At 42.4% G+C, this 20,370-nt stretch overlaps 1 protein-coding gene and 2 pseudogenes across 1 annotated transcript in view; 1 reads left to right on the forward strand and 2 right to left on the reverse strand.

Annotated features, from left to right (window-relative positions):
* The window catches only part of LOC147011477 (protein NDRG3-like), a 161,324-nt gene that overhangs the window by 1,332 nt on the left and 139,622 nt on the right, over positions 1–20,370 (forward strand). The window lies entirely within an intron of this gene.
* Positions 3,945–4,894, reverse strand: LOC147011478 (uncharacterized; annotated as a pseudogene).
* Positions 4,936–6,328, reverse strand: LOC147011479 (uncharacterized; annotated as a pseudogene).

Below are 20,370 nucleotides of genomic sequence, written 5' to 3' on the forward strand. Positions count from 1 at the left end.
GGTCTGTGGCGAGATGTGGTTGTGGTGGTCTGTGGCGAGATGTCGTTGTGGTGGTCTGTGGCGAGATGTGGTTGTGGTGGTCTGTGGCGAGATGTGGTTGTGGTGGTCTGTGGCGAGATGTGGTTGTGGTGGTCTGTGGCGAGATGTGGTTGTGGTGGTCTGTGGCGAGATGTGGTTGTGGTGGTCTGTGGCGAGATGTGGTTGTGGTGGTCTGTGGAGAGATGTGGTTGTGGTGGTCTGTGGAGAGATGTGGTTGTGGTTGTGGTTCTGTGGAGAGATGTGGTTGTGGTTGTGGTTCTGTGGCGAGATGTGGATGTGGTTGTGGTTCTGTGGCGAGATGTGGATGTGTTGTTGTGGTGGTCTGTGGAGAGATGTTCGTTGTGGTGGTGGTTTGTGGAGAGATGTGTAGTTGTGGTTGTGGTTCTGTGGCGAGATGTGGATGTGTTGTGGTCTGTGGTGAGATGTGGTTGTGGTGGTGGTTTGTGGAGAGATGTTCGTTGTGGTGGTCTGTGGTGGTGATTTGTGGAGAGATGTCATGGTGGTTTCTGGAGAGATGTGTGGTTGTGGTGACATGTGGTTGTGGTCTGTGGAGAGATGTGGTGGTTGTCTGTGGAAAGATGTGGTTGTGGAGAGATGTGGTGGTTGTGGCGGTCTGTGGATCGATGTTGAGGTAGTTTGTTGTCACCATCATTGTTCATGGGACTGGCCCTTTTTTTTGTTTGTATTTTATTTTAACTTTCTTTGTACTTTGGACCATTGCATCAGCACCAGTTCCCCATTGGTGCACATTTGCCCCCTTTTTGGCCCCCATAAAGGTCCTGTAGAACACCTTTAAATGTTGTCCTCACAGGTGAGTTTTTGCTTCCGTCACCTTGCAATCATCAATTGTGCTCGTACTTTGTTGTCGAGTAGCATTTTGTGTTGGTGCTTTGGCATGAATAAGGGATGTGGGTGTGTGCACATCTGCCTCCACACTTGCCCTGTACACTTGTGGATTGTGTGTTTGTGAAAAGACTGTTCTCAGGTTTACCTTTTCAGGAATTCCTCCAATTTTGTGTGTTGTCATGATTGTTTCCACGAACGCTGTTTTTGCATTGATCTTTTTAGGAACATTTTGAGGAATGTGATGGGATGGTGGGGGTCGGGGTTTGAAGGACTGTTTCTGCAGCTCTGGTTTATCGCCAAAAAGTTTTGCTTCCACGTGCAAGTTTGCGTGTGAGCTCCTGGCTCGCATTTCGGGCTGTTTGCTTCCAAGTGCCTTGAGCGATGTCTTTCCACGGGATGGCTTCTCTCTTTCCCCCCATCCCCCAATGTTTGAAATGTCTGTCTTGTTCGAAAACAAAATCGTTTTGCCATTCCTTGTCATGTTTTTATTCTATCTACTTACGAGCAGAGTACCCCACCCTCTGGGTGGGTCAAGTTTTCACATTACTTACTGAAAAAGTATCGTCTGTTTTGCAAGAAGACTATAGATGTTTCTGTGGTGTGGTCTTCAAATGGTTTAGATGGTCTAAAGGGTACATTCCAAATTGTAGTTCGGGTCTAATATCTTAAGCATGTAAACAGGTCTAAATGGTCAAGGGCTGTCTGAAGGGCTAAAGGGTGTAATGGATCGAAAGGGTCTTAAAGGTAAAAGGGGTCTTGAAGATCTTGGGGTTAATGAGGTCTTAAAGGGTCTAAATGGTTGAAAAGGTAGATTACATTCCAATAGTACATAATTAAGACGAAACCTACGTGTAGTCGGTGTACAACTGACGTTCAAACAGTTTGTAATTGATAGACATATACTCTCACAGATGGACAGGACAGTGTTTGTTTTTCGTTTTTCTATACACATCTCCACGAAGTTTATGTGGCTGTGTGTGTCAGTCAGTGTGTGTCCTCCTTAACTCCAAAACTATAAAACCTTGCAGCGTGAAACTTTACATGCAAACTAATAAAACTCCAAGGAAGTGGAAGAGTGAAAATTGGGTGTTTGGGTTAATTAAAACACCTCTTTTGAAGATAATTAACAGCCTTTATTTAATTATATCCTTCATCAGGCGATCCTCTGCCTCCTCGCAATCTGGGGTCTTTAGGTGTTTCCTGGGTAACCTCGCTGGGGGTATGAAGCCGCCATGTTTTTTTGGGGGGGGAGGCTTGCTCAACCATGCCTCTACTTGGCGCAGGCCACAACGATTTCTTTACAATAAATACAGTAGATGTTAGCTCCAGATTTGAAAGTATCAGCAATTTTTACTCGGATATTGCACGGCGTTTCTGGGTACATCGTTGAATCGACGGCAGTTGGTAATCATTGGCTTGCCAGTTTTCACTGTGCTCTTATATCAAGTCTGTCCTCACCCTCTGTCCATGATGCCACTATACCCACTCAGCCAAGCAGTCATTGACTGTTGTCCTCGCCCATGGGTGGGACAACCCACCCTGACCTTTCACCAACTTTGGCATGCTTGTTTTTGTCTACTTAATTAGGACCTGTTGGACCACTTATTGGAACATAAAAGACAGATTACAAGGGGATAAAACGTAAAAAGGGTGCGAGGGTATCGTGGTTCTAGTCACGTGGGGAGAGAAGACTCCAGCTTTCTATATACATATCGACACATATCTTGATTGCAATTAAATTACTTCGCTTTTATTCTAATGCATGCACTATGGGAAATAACTGTTGTTGTACTATACGGAGTGACCCCCTCGAAGGAATTCCCACAACAATATTGTTATCATTCGATAGAATAGGCAGAAGTATCGATGGGATGGTCATGGTGTATGTACAATTTCTTCTTCTTTGATTGTTGGTGCAAACCTGTTCAATAAATATCAACTGTGGTATTCAAATTGTGAACTTTATCTGTAGGAAGACCAAGACAGGATGTCTTAATTTATGTGGATTCTTCTTATTGGTCCTGACTTGCAATATGAGCCTGTCAAATATTTCACCAAAGAAATTTGGGCCAAAGTCTAAGCGGTCTCAAACGCACTGTGAACGACCACAGGCTATATTCTCAAAGTACTGGACAGACGGTGTGTGCAAAGCTACCAGATATTGGTGTACCCACCATGGATGATGATGATGTAACTTCACAGCACTTGTTTAAGTCCAGGATATAGACAACAACAATGTTGTAAAGAATCAGATGCTCAACATGATTTTTTTTTTCTTTGAAGTGAGGCCCATTGTGTGCAACAAGTACAACTGGTGTACTCTATTGTATTTGGATTTTATTTTTATTTTTCCAATAAGTGAAGGAAAAAGAAGAATGGAAAATAACTTCCTCTATACGGGGATCATGTAAACATGACGACCCTGAATTGAATGTAAAAGAAGCTGCATGGCAATGAAATGCTTCCAAAGATGGATAGCACAGGGTCCCATTAAAGAGGTCACATACCATCATGAGTGCAAAAAGGATTATTTAAACAAAACCGGTGCAGCTGCCAATGCTTCCCAGGGAGAAGTGGAGTCTTAAACAGAATGTGACGATGCATTAAAGTCCCTCATTGCCTTCATTTGCGTTTCAGTGATTGATAACGATCGTCCAGACTTTTTAACATATCTGCATCGACCTTACTGTGCTGACATATACAATAGCGCACATCAGACGCCCAACTTTTTCGAAAAATATTAGAACTCAAAATCGGCGGTATGATTTTTTTTTTCGTTCCATTTGCAGAATAAATTTTTTTTGTAAAATTTCACAAGATACCGAAATCATCTACCGGGTCCACATCGGCCTGGAATTTTGTTCTAAATCGACTTCCGAGACAAAATGAAAAACTCTCACTCGGCCCCACTAAAAACCCTATCGATTCATATCCATCAACAATAAGAAACTACTTATTGGACAAACCGAAGTGAGTTTAATTCACATGGTAAGGCCAAACAGATGCCTTTCAGTTATCGAGAAACAAGTCAGCATTCAGATGTGGCAACTTTGTTCAGTCTATGACTTTGACTTTCGCTTCCTAAGATTTGGGAGCCATTTTCTGTCTTGTTCCACGACTCGCAGGACACTTTCTCTTCCGTTGTGGCAGATTGCAGAAAGTCCGTGCTCAGTTTCACCGCCCTTTCAGCAGCATCATTTGTCACGTTGAGTGATCTCGCCTTACATTAAGATGTCATGAATGAGGTGAGATTATCCCACTTATCCACGTCCTCCAACAGAAAATCGCTGTCAAGATCGAGTAATCTGAACATGAACTACGAGTCCTCAGTTACAAGGTCAGCAAGTTTTGTTTGGATCTTTATATCGGCTGGAAAGGTAGGTTTTCCAAATCTAGTGCCAAAATGCTCCTTGGGCAAGTTCTGCATCAGATCGTCCTCTGGTTTTAATTCAATGAGCTTGTCAGCAAGCCCGTGTCGTTCACCGTCAGGGACAAGTTCGCTGAATAAGGCCAACGGCACCATCTCTGCGGTGAGATACCATGAATGTCGTTTGAAGGCTTCTCTTGCTCTGTCTGAGATTGGTTCACTGATTTTAGCGTATAATAGTATTTCTTTGTAAAAGGTCAAATCATTCCATGGCGCATCTGTCGCGCAAGAAGAGGTTGCCCACCACTTGAAATAAATCAGCGCCACAAATGTTATGAATTCTCGTATCTTGGGGACCTGCTTCCATGCCGTTACAGTACCAAGTGGTAATGTCTCTATTTGCTGTGCCAGTAATGCCATTTTCAACGAATGGATGACTTTTGCCATCCATCTGGCCTTGTGAATTGCTCATGGCTGACGGAAATTGAAATCGCCTTCATTCTGGCCCAGATACGCGTGTACAAGCTTGGCGAACTCTTCGTAGTCCTCCCTCTGATACTCTATACTGGAGGCTGCGATGATCAGAGTTTCAGCTCTCCAGTCCTGGATGAAGACTTGCGCTTCAGCATCGTAGGAATCCATATTGAACATACACAATAACACATCGTTGGTGTGTGGTACAGTCAAAATTCGTGTGAAATCTCTGGAAAAACAGATACATCAGGGGATTTGGATGACTCGATGTTGAGATCAGAAAAAACGTGTCCAATTATGAGCTCGCCTTCATGGTGTCTGACAGGCGGACCACAACAGCGCTCTCCTAGTTCATTCTGTATGGTGATGCATGCAGCGCTAACATGACCAGTGTAACTTGATGTGGTGTCAAACACCATATTCACCGTATTTTCAGTGCAGTTCCAGGAACTCACCAATTCCAAAGTATGCTCACTGATAATCTCACCAGCACGTCGGTCACTTCCCATTGGATAATGGGGATAATCAGTCACTCAAAGCAAATTTCACATCTGGAATCGCCAACAAGAACTGCCATTCGTTCCTCAGTCACGTATTGATTTGTCAGTGACTTCATTTTCTTTGAGTCCCAGTGAAGCGATGCTACCTTGGGTGGCATCCACAACTCCTTCACCGATTTAGCAATCTTCCCTCCGATTAATCTTCTAGCTCTATCTGCACTAGAATACGACATACAAACTTTGGACGAGTCCCCTCCACATTCCTCAATCACAGCTGCTGTGAAAGATGCTTGCTGTGTCGGAGTCATGTTCATTCGCGTAGCTAATGATACCAAACATGGAGATTTGAGAATGTCGTGTGGAATGAATGCCGATGTCCCAGGGCGGGATGTTCTATGGTGGCTCCGTTTGGGCGCGAGTGAATCATATGTGGTGGGCTCAGTGCTATTGTCTTCTGCTCCCTCACTAGCACTATCCTCCAGCTAAACTCGTGAGTGAAAATCCTCCATTTCCACATCAGAATGGCATTTTCTAGTGGTTTCTTTCTGCTTCCGCTCTTCACTTCTTTGGATCTGATGAATCAACTTCTTGTCATTACAACCAAATGAAGCCACACAATCTGTTTTCATCGATTTTAGGAATTCTATATCTTCAGTATTTTTCATCAATGCTTCAGCATTAGGTGTCAACAACGGACTGTTTGCTGGAAGCTCGACCGATTTCCTTCTAATTTTGCGATGATTGCTCGTGACGATCTTCTTTCAATCGGAGTTTCTCTCAGTTTGGCGTTTCGATCCACTAATGCAATTATTTTCTCACATACTCATTTTGAGGATATCATCGGCATGTTCGCTTTGTGGTAAAACGGCACGATCTTTTCCAGGACGATTTTCGCGATATCATGTTTTGTGAAATTTTCGGCTCGTCTCTGCATCTGATGGTATTTGAAACGCCTCAACACTTTCTCATTTGTGGGCAACCTCAAACTTGTGATCTTGGCATACTTGATCGTTATTTTGGCTCCCAAACCGAATATCTGGCTTTGGCAATGTGTTCCTGGCTTACCTCCATCCTTACCACCATCTTGTGCTTGGTTTTCCATCACTGAAACGACAAATGTGAGAAAATGCAATACAGCCTGTAAAATAGCTCCGACAAATGGATGACAGGAACCTGGATTTCCCGGAAGTGCTTGTTTCATTTTCAGAGAATGAATTGTGGTGTGAAACGAAGTATTTTGGGGTCATAAGATGTTGTAAGCAATGGAGAGATGGTTCAACGTCAAAATCAACTTTATCGTGGACCTGGTAGATGACCTCGCAAAGTTCTGATATTTTTGTCATTTGTTTCATTGATAGGAACATAGAAAACACCCTGCCGATGCTGAATTTTGACATTGGGGCGTCTGATGCGCACTAATATACAAGGTGGCTGCTCAACATGATTTGGCCATACAGGAGCCGTCTATGCAATTTCTCGGAGAAAAGATCATTGAATACTTTTGACAAATAGCAATAGACAAGCACAGCAAATAAAACTGGAGTTAATACAACTCCTTACTCTGTCCAGTGTTCAGGTGAGTACAGGATGTAATTTTAATTTCAATAAAATAATGATTTTAAAGGTCGTATAAATAAATTCTGAAAGTTTAGCGACGTTGATGCAGTGTTGTACACCACCTTATTTAACATGTCCAAGGACTGCAAAACTGGAGGTTTTTGGAAACGATAAGGAGGCGATTTGTGTTTTGCAGTGTTGAAGTATGAAATAAAGTTGAAACAAAATAAATTGTAAAGGTCTTATTAAAAAAAAAAAAAAAAAAAATGCATATTAGTTCCGGAAGTTTACTGCCATTGATCCAGTGTCTATTGCACCACCCTATCCAACGCGTTACATTAGTTCTTCGTGCTTGTTTGTGTCCTTTATAATGTCCTTAAATACAGTAAGTTTCCTGTTTGGAATGCTTTTCAATTTTGTATGACTGATAGGCAGGCAGACACAGTAAAAACTAGATGGGTACTCTGTAGAGCGCATACCTGTCATGCAATGCTTGATCCACAAGAACATATTGGGCCCAATACTTTTTTGAAATTTCATGCAACATATAATTTTTGGCCCCATCTCTCAATGCTGAAGAATCGCTTTAAAAAATTCTCGTGGTCAGATCCGGATTCGGATCTTCACCAAAATATAATTGGTTCGTCCTTGTCACAAACCAAACCTGTCCACAAATTTTCATCCGGATCCATGCACAACTTTGAGATATCCTTCACACACAAACAAACACAGACAGGATTGAAAACATAACCTCCTTCACCTTTGGTGGTGGAGGTAAAAATTATCATTCCAATCTGCACGTTATCGGGCCAAATTCAGAACCAAAGTCCTTCTTAAACGACTATTTTTTTTTTAGGATTTGTCTTCCAAATATAAAATCCAATTGAAATGAAGTTGTTCCTCCATCACAAACTGACGTTTGTGGATGGACAGACAGACAAAGTGAACCAATTGTGTGTGTGTGTGTGTGTGTGTGTGTGTGTGTTTTTAAAAACCACGACTAGTACTTTTTTGAGAGCAAATGCTCAAGATTGCTGTTGACTGCAGTTCTTCAGATGAATTCACCGTCAAAGGGGAAGCACGATATCTATGGAGAACCATTCTTGATTTGATGAAGTCGATACCCAATCTTCCCAACTCAGACTTCCTGAAATGACGAGCAATGCCTCCAGATGTACTGATTAAACAATTTTTTGATACTCGATGCTGATTGTCAGAAAGATCTCAGATGGTGCGAAAAGACTGTTAAATCAGCAGCACACAATGTTTTGTTTCCTGTCTCTAAACTTAAGTTGAAACTATCCAAACGTGCTTGCATGAAACTTGGCATGAATAATTTAACTGACAGCTGAAAAGCTGTCTTTATCAAATCTGCTTGGCCATTGATAAGCTATCACTGCAGAAGAGATGGAAACTGAGCTTGGAACAGCTCAAACTGAGAACCAACACCTGATGGACTCTTGCAGCAGGCTGGTCTGTCAACATCCCTTGCTTGGGATAAATTAACTCGTGCACTCTCTAGCAAAGACTCACTGCATGATAAAGTTGGAATCTTGTCACAACAAAACTGTTGAGCCCCAAACCACAGAGGACAGGAGATCAAAATATAAAAAATATATAATTTTATACATAGTTGAGGCTCATGGAAAAGTTAGTACAGTGTACAGATCAGGATGCAAGGCAAAATACCCATGAAACAAGTCATCAGGAAAACTCAGCAAAATGGAGACTGGATTGTCTGTTATAATACTGACATTTTCATCCTCTTTCTGCATCATGCACAACATCTGGAGGCATCTTTGTGGCTAGATATAAGCTCAGATCAACACGACAGGACTGGCTGGACATTTCGGGCACCATATAATGTTATGCCTTTTTAAAGTTTCCATGCCTTTTACGAGTTATGATTTCGCACAGCAGCTTTCATGCATAAAGGCAAAGTGAGGCCTTATGAGTTGATGGTCAATCGTGACTACACATGACAGTAGCCTTTGGGAAACTTGGTGAATCAAGCTCACTTGCTGCTGGTGTTATCAGTTCGATGGAAGTTTGGGCAATGTATGGTGCCCCCAAGGTGATGGGGGTGAATGAGACAAGGTTCCATTTGAATCCATACCATGTGATTCCCTTCTTCCACTGAAGAAGATGATCTTTGGACCCATGCTGCATTCCTCCCTACAGGGCAGTTTTGCTTCAGGAGCTGAAGCTGGCTACCGTAATCCTGGCACATTCCTCGTATTTTGAAAAATGCAGAAATGGCACAACTAGTAGAATTTGGACCAGAGGGGCATGGTTGGAAATTGGATGTGAACAACCACTTCCAAATTGTATTTTTTTTTCATCAGGATTGACAGCGTTGACGTTGCCAGTGACACTGACATTGATGAGGAACTGGTTTACAATGTGGCATTTGATGAAGAGGATGATCACCTCGAATTCTGTTTGATTTGAAAAGATGGCCAAGCAGTATGCAGTCTTTCCTTATACATTCCACACATTTGTATGCTTCTCATCCTATTTTTGTATTGCTGGAAACACCAGCTCCCTTCACGGAGAAGTCTGTGGGGTATAGTCTGGGAAGTGGGGCACATATATTTGTGCTGTGGCTTTTGATCCCTCTTGTTTGCAGCAGCAGTCAGTAAACTACTTGCACATTTACAGGTGAAAATCGTAAGGTGTCTTCCACCCCCCCCCTCCCTACCCCTCGCAGAAGGAGGAGGATGGTTTAAAAAAAAAATTTTAATTTTTTTTTTTTCTGCCCATGACCTGATCCTGGGTACGACCAATGTACGATCCCCACGTGCCTTCAGCACTGCAGCACGTCCGCTCGATCCCCACTTTCAGAAGCATGTGGGTCGCGAGACTGCTGTATAACCTCTTCAACAGCGCCATGCACCACGGGCCTGGATGCGAGTTTGAGTACCTGACCGTGTGCCCACAAAACCCACACCGCGCATACGCAACCAAGCATCCATGCATGCACACATACCCCATGCAGTCATTTGTTCCACATCTGTGTGTGTCCTTTATGTACCTCTTCGTTTTTCACAACTGTCGACTATTAATATTGTTGTGGTTGAGGAAATTCGCAAACCACCATTCAGGTCACGTAGGTGAGATATCTCTAAGTACATGTGTAGTTAGCCCCAAACCCGTTGTTTAGAGGGAATAAATGTGATTCATTCGGGCTGCGACCCTTTAAGATAGCAGTTTTTCTGTTCTATCTATATTTTGAACCAACCACGTCTCAACCTCCATCACACAACAACCACCAACCGCAACGCCCCTTCACAACAACAACACCAACAGCCACGACCTTTACCTTCACAACTCGCTCTCGCAAACATCGCATCACCACCATTCCAAGCGTCACCGTGGCCAGGGACCGCCACTTTAGACCCTCCACCACCTTCGCCTCTCCTTCTGCGGCCATTCCCGCACCACTTGTGAACGCCGAGCGTCAGGCTGTCCTGGCCTCGTACAGGGCGCGCGCTGAGCCGCGGGTACAAAGAGCGGCCTGTCCGAGGGGAAGTCGGATCAGGAATGATACACGCCCACTTCCGTTCCGTCCAATCATTAAGTGCAGGGCGATTTGGCCCCTCCTCCAGGCGCGTCGGAGTAGAATCGATATATGCAAATTCGAGGATCAGGGGAGGTTCACGCCCACTTTTCCTCCGTCCAATGGGCGAGCGTGGCTCCGCCCCCGAGCTCATCCTGATCCGGAAATTTGCATATGGGTTCTCCTGCCGCACTATAAAGCGCCGAGCGCGGGGCGAATTGAGTCAGTTTTGTTTTTGGGCTCGGGCGAGTTGGAGAGATGTGGCAGCAGCAGTCAAGACGGGTCTGGAGGGGAGTCAGTCTGTCGGGGCTCGGAGTCTGTCGGGGAGCTGCAGAGAGGGGAAGCCGGGAACGCGGTCGAGGTCGCAGTGGAGTCGCTCGTCGCGGGACCCAAGCAAGCCAGCTATCCTCTTTCCCCCGAGCATCAACAACCCCCTCCTGTTTCCCCCCGTGCTGAGATAGTGCGAAAAGGGGGCCCCGTTCCCACCCCATTCCAAGCAGTGCCAACGAAACCCGCGGAGGAGCGCGGAGTCGGGGCACCGCCGCCATATTTGCGGCTCATCACAAGACGGGTAGGCTCCACCCGGTCTCGCGCCCACAGCCCCGCCTGCCCCCTTGTCGTTGAGGGTGGCCCTTTTCTTTTGCTTTTGAGTATATGTGTTGTCGGCGCCGTCTGTAAAGTAAAACTGTATAAGTGTTGCCGTGTGCTCGCGTAGTCGGGAGTAGATCTGCATTGTTGTGTTTCTTTTGTTACATTTGCTTTTGGTGCATAATTGTATATGTGTGCTTTCCGTGTGCCGTGGAATAAATGTGCCTTATGTTGAACTGTTTTTCCCGTTTCGCTTCGTCTTTTCTTTAATTGAATCTCCATCTTACTTCACGTAAAGGGTTGGTAGTGGGCTAAATACGCCCGATAATTAATCGGAACCGTCGAGGTTGACGATGACACCGCTCGGTTATCCCGATAGTACGGAACGGGTCGCTTAAGTGGCCCATGTCCAGGGTCGACCGGCGAGGTGCGATCGCCCGGTCTACCCTTCGTGTGGGTACTTGGGTAGGTCGAATTTGGCGAACAACCCTATCCCACGCGGGGGGCCGATTGGCACGATCGTGGTGAGGCCGAAAGGCCCACCCGTGACTAGTTCCCGGCGTTAGTCCGAGAGGGTCATGACGGAATTGTCCGTCCGGTGGGCGACGTGCCGCGATTCGAGTTACGTGGCCGCTCGCACGCCGGCGGGCGCGAATTCGCAACAATATATTTCAGCAACTATTTGTATATTTATACTAATATTTTGTCATTGAGGCAGATTTCCCAAAACTGTGCAAAGCAAAAAAAATCCCTCCACTTGCAGACACTGTTGACTTAATATATTGCAGCAGCTATTGGTGTATTTATATTAATATTTTGTATTGAAAGCTGATCATACAAAATGGTGAAAAAGCAAACCGTATGTAATTGCCGGGGGGGGGGGAGGGGGGAGGACCCCTGTTAACTGTATTGCCATGGTTTGCAAAAGCAGGTTATAGAACATGGCATTGTGCTCAATGAAGTTCCTGAATCTTTTCTTCACGAAATCTAATCATCCGAACAGTAATTAAACTTGACTCATGCACTTCCTCAACTCATGGATGCACTTCATTAAAAGTTAAATTAACTCATGCACTTCCTTTGAGTTCTCTTCATATACATGCAAAGTTTGGGGCCTCTGAGCAATGACTGTACCCCCTCCACTCTTTCTGATCGCCATCTTTTTAGGTCATCTCTTCAAGCATGACCTAATAATATGGGTGTCGATGTCCTTCGATCCGTCTGTCCGTTCACAATGAAGTTGAAGTGGGAGATCTGGTCATTAGTGATCCTGATAGAGGTCGATGAGACGTACACGATGGTATGACTTTCAAGGTCACGAGGCCTTTGAAGTTGTGAAAATGACTATTTTCAAATTCTATCTCCTCTGCCATTTCTCAAGCGATCTTGAATTTGATTGTAGCATATGAATCTATGGGACAATATCTAAATTTGGTCGGGCCGGATTTTCGTTATTCGCTTTCGTTTTCATGTCATGTGACTTCAAAGTTGGCAAAAAATGCGAAAATGACGATTTTCAAAATCTATCTCCTACATTTCTCAAGCGATCTTGAATTTGATTGTGGCATATGAATGTATGGGACAATATCTAAATTTGGTCGGGACGGATTTTCGAATTTCGCTTTCGTTTTCGTGTCACGTGACTTCAAAGTTTGCAAAAACTGCCCTACCTTCAGGAGGCTATATATTCTCTACTGGGCATGGTAAAAGTTAGTGAATGGTGTCATTGCATAGCAGCTGACATTGTCTTTCATGTCCATTCGAAAGAATACCGATATTTTCGAATACGTACATGCCACGTGACTGAATTTTTTGAAAACTGCTTCATGCAGTTGCAAAATGACTATTTTCAAAATCTATCTCCTCCTACATTTCTTAAGTTATCTTGAATTTTATTGTGGCATATGAATCTATGGGACAATATCTAGATTTGGTCGGGCCGGATTTTTTTTCTCGCAGAGATGACGATCACTCCCGCACGGGTGTATTTTTTTTATCAATTTGCAAACAGTGTGATGTAGTTGAGTCAGGTGAGGATAGATGGGCCAGTTTCGATTTGCATTAAAACAACTTGTTCTTTTTCTTGTTCTTTTTCTTGTTCTTTTTCTTGTTCTTTTTCTTGTTCTTTTTCTTGTTCTTTTTCTTGTTCTTTTTCTTGTTCTTTTTCTTGTTTTTTCTTGCTTTTTCTTCTTTTTCTTCTTTTTATTGTTCTTTTTCTTCTTCTCTTGTAAAAAAGGTGTCTTCAATCCCGTTTCAGAAAACACTGATTATACACTGCCTTTTAAAGCATTATCACAATGCAGGCACTTGTAACACATGAGAAAAGCATACAAACAAAGCAGCTGATATTTCAATAATTTATTTGCACATTTTTTAAAGGGTCAAAGTTGTGTTTTTTTTTTAATTACTATTATTATTATTTTTATTATTAAGCAATTGTGCAAAGATTGGTATTCCCATCAGTGAAGTGACACGTCTTGCATTATCGTGATCCTATAAATGATCTATGAACAGATGTCACTCATAAACATATGGTTATTGTCCCCATGATTTAATTTAAAAAATGGGTGGGCAGCGATAGTCTAATTGGGTCTGTCTGTCTGTATCTGTCCATCCATCACACAATCTTTTCCTAAATGATTGTCCAGAAATTCACCAAACTTGGTATTTATGACCACCACATGGCAAGAAAAGTGTAAGAGCAAAATGCTTCCCTGCGAGCAGACTTCTGGAAGCCTATACATTTTGTTGCGTTTGAGCCTGGGGGGTAACTGCTGAGATCTATCGATGTGGGCTCTTTCTCAACATCTTTGTTCTTTGTTCCTTTCACATTTGTTTCTAATGTTTTTCACAGTTCTCTTTATTCATTCTTATTCTTGCTTTTTTTTTGGTAATCTCCAACGAGATGACCTAATAAAACCAGTCTCGATGTCCTTCCGTACATACGTATGTCCCCATTTTTTTCTTCTGATTTTCTTGATATTTGATATGTGGGACGATGTCGATGGGGGATGCATGACGGTATGACCTTTGACCTGATTGAAGGTCAAGGTCACTCCAAAGTTGTGAAATCGTCCATTTTCAAAATCTATCTCCTCCGCCGTTTATGATCCGATCTTCGAAATTCATTCGGATTCTGATAATATGGAACAATATCTAAATTTGGTTGGGCCGGTTTTTTTTGAAATTCGTCCTGGTTGTAGAGTCGCGTGTCTTCAAAGTTGGAAAAATCGTCTGTGATACGGTCAAAAACAAATTCGCCCGATCTTGATGAAACGTGGTACGTAGGTCGGGGTCGATGAGTGATGCACGACGGTATGACTTTAGACCTGATTGAAGTTCAATGTCAAGGTCACGGATGCTGTAAACTTGTGAAATCATCTGCCATTTATGACTCAGAAATGCGGTTTGATTTCTGAGGTCCGGTTTCTATCCTTTTTGAAGACACATTGATCATAAATGTTCCAAATCAACCATTTTCAAAATCTATCTCCGGATAACTCAAATGTAGTTTGATTTCTGAGGTTTTCTATCCTTTTTACTCCCGGGCTTTCATCTGTATGTTGAACCAAAAGACAAGATGACATCTAAGCCGATCAGAGATCCACATCGACAGAACTTCAGAGATGACTGTCACCCCCCAACCGGGGGTAATTTTTTTTTTTCTTTTTCATCTCTTATTCAATATTTATATATCTCAGGAGAAGTGAATTCTTGCAGAATTTTTTTTTTTGTTTTTTGTAAGATTCATTTGGCTGCACCTTTGATGGGTTTGAGGGTTGCAGAGTAGCGGCTGAAACCTGAATCTTATCCAGGCTCCTCCTGATGACTCGATCTTTGCTCTTTATTTCGTCAGGTTCCTTCTTGGTTTTTCTGTTTATTTTTGGCCTTACCCCTTGGAGTGGGGTCAAATTTCAGATTCCAATAAATGCAATATTTTGGGCACATTTAAAAACATTTTTTTTAATGAAACTTTGTATATGTGATGTATGCATTGGGGGGCACATGAAATGTGTTTTTTTTCAATATTTTTTGTTAATTTAACCCCTGGTTCATGCCCCAGGTGGACTTTTGGCCACGGGTCAAAACGGAAAAATAATTTTTAATCAAAACTTGATCTTGCGTCATTCCTTGTGAAACTTTTTGCCATCTTCGAAGATGGATGGAGGTTACCGTTTTCACCCCTTTCTGTTTGTTTCTTTGTTTTTGTTTGTTCGTTTGTTTGTGAACAGTATTACGGAAAAACTCCTCGACGGATTTCGACGAAACTTGGTGGGGGGGTTAGGTATCGTCCAAGGATCATGCCATTAAATTTTGGACTTGGTCCCTCCCCCCCCCAAAAAAAATTGTTAGAGAAAAAAAAAATGTTTTTTTTGCATTTCTACATGTTTAAAGTGATTTCCAACCCCCCCCCCAATTTTTTTTACCCCCCCCTCAAAAAATGGAGAATTTTTTTTTTGCTTTTCTACATGTTCTAAGTGATTTCCAGCCCCCCCAAAAAATTGTTAGAATTTTTTTTTTTTTTGCATTTCTATGTTTTAAGTGATTTCCAACCCCCCCCTAAAAATTGTTACCCCCCCAAAAAAGGGGAAATTTTTTTATTTTGCATTTCTATACGTTTTAAGTGATGTCCAACCCCCACCCCCCTAAAAAAAAATTCCCCCCGACAAAAACAATTGAGAAAAATTAATTTTTTTGCATTTCTCCATGTTTTAAGTGATTTCCACCCCCCACCCAAAAAAATTGTTACCCCCCCAAAAAAGGGAGAAATTTTTTTGCATTTCTACATATTTTAAGTATTTCTAACCCCCTAAAAAATTGTTACCCCCAAAAAAAAGGGGGAAAATTTTTTTTTTGCACTTCGACATGTTTTAAGTGATTTCCAACCCCCCCCCCCCAAAAAAATTGTTAGAGAAAAAAAATTTTTGCAACTTTTTTTTCAACAAAATTTCGATTTTTTTTTTTTTATTTTATTTATTTTTTATTTTTTATTTTTTTTTTGCATTTTTTTTTTTTTTTTTTTTTTTTGCATTTTTAGATGTTTTAAGTGATTACCAACCCCCCCCCCCCAAAAAAAAAAAAATGTTGGAGAAAAGAACTATAACTCTCAGCACTGTTGACCATATTTAATGAATAAGATACAAGGTTCACTTGAGTGACCCAGCAGTATTGGCGGCGGAGGTTTTGCACTCTCCCGAGTGCTCCCCCTCTAGTTTAACCTTGCTTTTATGTGGGAAGCGTGGGGATTTGTGATGGTGTGAAATTTACTTCGCTCTCATTTTGCTTGCAGAGGCTTTCTTGAAATCGGTAAACAGTACCTATTTGTTAAATGTATTATTGGCCAGGTATCACACCTGGTTTGTTACTGTTGGTTAAATTGTGACTATGTGCAATTGATCATTTCCATGTTAAATTAATTATTTGAGGGAAAAGGAAAAGCATTGTTTGTTAGGTTTACAGAAGAGACTATGAAGAGGCTTATGAGATAGCACGACATGAAAATCTGCGAGATGCCTTACCATTTCGGCTCAATTGCTTTGACTGTTTCGTTAATAACTTCAGAAAATATCCGATAGGTTGGTATATACTTGTCTAATACCAGTCTGTTGGGGTGGGGGGGGGAATTGATTGGATGTGCATGAGACGAACACTGTCATCTCGTGGACAAAGACTTTGCAATGGTGTTTTGTCATTTTTATTTACATGTCCAAGTTTATATGTGCGATTGTAAATAAAACAAAGAATGCAAGTCTCTATTTGAATGGCCAAGTGGTTTCGATAAGTGTTTTGATGATTTTTAATATAACCGTTCGTTAATTTTTTTCATTTCTATGTAGCTTCCAGGAAAAAATTAAAATAAATAAATGATCTTAAATGCAGTTTAAACCAATGAGTAGTCTCTTTGTTTCAGCATACATACATGCATGTATTTTTTAAAATAGTTGTGAAATGTGCTTTGTCGGAAACCAGTCAGGTTAATGGAATTTGTTAATTATTTTAAAAAGCACATTATACCATTGTTCGTTGGTGGTCAGTTAAGAGTTTTATTTTATTTTTATTTTGGAGGTGTTTTTTGCGAGCAGGTGGCATCTGCTATAATTGATTAAGAAGTATTTATTTTGCTGTTGTTTGAAATTGCCCTCCATAATTTCCACCGCCTCCACCCACGGCTATTTGGTGCAGGTATTACCTGTCCTATCTGCACTATTTGTGGACATGAACACACGTGGTACATTTTGTTGTGGGTGGGGAGTGGGCCGCGTGTTTGCTTGCAAAGCAAACATTCTCTTCTCGAGTGTGCTCATGAGGTTTGTTTGTGCAGCAAATAAGAGGAGCGCGCACGTCGTTGCGATTATACAAGTGATTAAATAAATTTGGAGTTGAAAATAGAATCCGGAGTATGACAGGATGGCACAGAGGTGGCGTATTTATTTCCAAGCTGTCAAGTCTGGGTTTGAGCCTGACCCGACTTTAAACTGTGATTGGTGCTTCACAGGTAGTATTTCCATCCCTTGTATGGGTGTCAAGCTGTTGGTCCTGTCTGCTAGCATTAGTTGACGGATGTTGAAGATCCCACAGTGTCTTTTGCGATGTTGGTGAGCTACCACCGGTACCCTGAACAAATTGCAAATTGATTCCCAAATCTGCTCCAGTTGAACATCAGGCCTGGCCAGCACTTTTGTGAAGGACTTGGGCCAAAAGCTTTGCCAAGGTGGTAATAATTTTGGACTGTTAAAGATGTACTCGCTGAAGTTCAAAAGAAAATCCAACATTTACAACCACCTGTTGCATCCCCAGAATGTTTCGTGAACACACCATAATCAATTCTAAGCTGTTTTATCCCCGTGGAACCCCCCCCCCCACCTCCCCATCCGCCATTTTTTTTATTTCTAAGATTATTCCAATCCACCATTTTGCATTTCGATCTATGAATCAAATTTTTTTACCACTATCCACAACCTTTTAGGCTGAGGGGGATTGCCCCGAGGATACCTGAAGCCTTTACCAAGCAGTGTGTTGTCCATGTAGTTCAATCGAGTTCCAATATTGGCTTGTTTTGTGTTGATGCCCTTTTATCATCTTGTTAAAATGATTTTGCTTCCAGTTTGATATCCCAGAGTGTTATGCATACAGTTATCATGCTTCCTGGCAATTTTATTATTATTTTAGCCTAGTTTGTGGCTACCTGATCCCAGAAACTGCAGATTTTTTTGTTTTTTTTCTGATTACTTGTGCCATTCAATGTTTAGCTGTGATGTAAGCATTCAAGCATTGATTGTGTGCTTTATTATAGAATCGGACCTTTCGACGAGAATCTGTTGACATTACTCGCATGTACCATTGAGGACTTCCATGAGAGCCTTTTACCAGGCCAGATTTTCCCAAAGTCGTCCATCCCCCACCCCCACCCCTGCCCTCTCCGCCCCACCACCTCACCCCCCTCTCTCCCTCCCCATCCCCATGCTTGTTTCTTGCGATGCCACTTGATTTGCAGATTCCCATGACCTTTGCCAGGTGCATGTCTGGTAACTATGGAAACAGCTGCATTCCAACTCCTGGGTGCTTCACATTTGAGGTTAACACCTGAAGAACCACAAATTTGGCTGATGTTATTCTTCGCTGTATGAAGGAATAAATTACCAAAAACAATTTTGTACACAGTTGGGGGCTTGTGGAGGAGCAAGAACATAAAACAGATCAGGACATAACAGAACAAAAGGAGCATGAGAACGGGAGGGGAGATGGCAGCAGGGACGAAGGACAAAATGGAGGAAGAGTTGGACAAATGAGGAGTAAGGGAGTACATATGCGGTAGGCAATATGGATACAGCCACAAACTCTCAGGAAATAACTGGAAATGGCTGTCTTTAAGACCTGGAGGGAAGAATGAGATTGAAGAGGTTGTGGAAGTTGGTTCCACAGGTGGTGGAGGGGAGGGGGTGAGGTGTAAGAGGAATAAATGAGTGGAGGTGAGCAATGATCCTGGGTTTCAGTAGTTTCACCAGAAGGGGGTTGATGGTGAACTGTGTATGCCCTGCAGAAACCTGGGGGTTGTACAAAACGCGGAAAGAGCAGCGGGTGCAAACCTGGTCAGGAAGAGGGAGAAGGCCAAGAGGCCATGGATCTATCTGCGACGGGAAAGTGACAGGCCCATAGAATCGACTTCATCGCGAGAGATTATCCTGAGAGTAATCCTGAAGGCCTTGTTTTCCACGATGTCAAGCTGAGCCTCATGTGAGGCAGGGGATCTAACTCGAAAGAGAGAGCAGTACTCCATCAAGCTGTGAATGAAACCCTTGTGGGCTTCAGAGAGGGTGAGTTTTTGGCCTAATGGCTGCAATGTCCTTTCAGAAAGGGTGAGAGTGAGACTTGTCAGGATTGATAGATGTACAGTATTTCCAGTGTTTGGCCAGCTTGTGATTCTGTCAATGTCTGAAGGGAAGAGGCTGCTGCTTGTGTCTATATGAAGGATGAGGGATGTTGCGTCAGAGTGTGGAATTCTCAGCATAGAGACAGAGATGTTTGGTCAGATTAAGAATCCAATCTACTTTCTTTTTGCATGAAATGCAAACTTTTCTCTTTTTTTCTGAATTTCTCAAAGTTTTTGTGACTGATAAAACAAGCACCAAAATTTTTTTCTTGGGAGAAGAGGAATCGTACACTTTTTATTAATTTACTGTTTCCTACCCCGTGCCCCACCCTCATGTTTTGTTTTTGCTTGTGTGGCTTCCACCTGCTGGAAGTTAAGTTTTAACACTTGTCTTTGTCTCAAGATGTGCATGAAGCCCGTTGTGGGGCAAGCAGGCTTGTTTTCGTTTTTGTGATTCTTTTCAAATGGTGGATTGGAACCTAATTACTTGGCTTGGACTTTGTGATTCTTCATGTTGGGAGTGATCAGCATCTGTGCTTTGGACAGTAAGGATGGTAGATGTGTATGTGGTTTCTTTCGTAGTTGTTGCTGCACCACTTTAATGGAGGGTGTTTGCATACATACAGTACCAGCCAAAAGTTTGGACATGCTGACTCATTCAAGGGTTTTTCTTTATTTTTACTATTTTTCTACATTGTAGAATAATGGTGAACACATCATAACTGTGAAATAACACATGGAATTATGCAGTTACCAAAGAAGTGTTAAATCAAAATATATTTTATATTTGAGATTCTTCAAAGTAGCCACCCTTTGCCTTGATGACAGCTTTGCACACTCTTGGCATTCTCTCAACCAGCTTCATGAGGTAGTCACCTGGAATGCTTTTCCAACAGTCTTGAAGAAGTTCCCACATCTGCTGAGCACTTGTTAGCTGCCTTTCCTTCACTCTGTTAGGGTTAGGGACCAACAGCTTGGTCCAACTCATCCCAAACCATCTCAATTGGGTTGAGATTGGGTGATCGTGGAGGCCAGGTCATCTGATGCAGCACTCCATCACTCGACTTCT

Source organism: Eptatretus burgeri, chromosome 15 (genome assembly GCF_056783735.1).
Source record: "Eptatretus burgeri isolate ZD-2024b chromosome 15, Ebu_testis_v1, whole genome shotgun sequence".
Classification (NCBI taxonomy): Eukaryota; Metazoa; Chordata; class Myxini; order Myxiniformes; family Myxinidae; genus Eptatretus; species Eptatretus burgeri.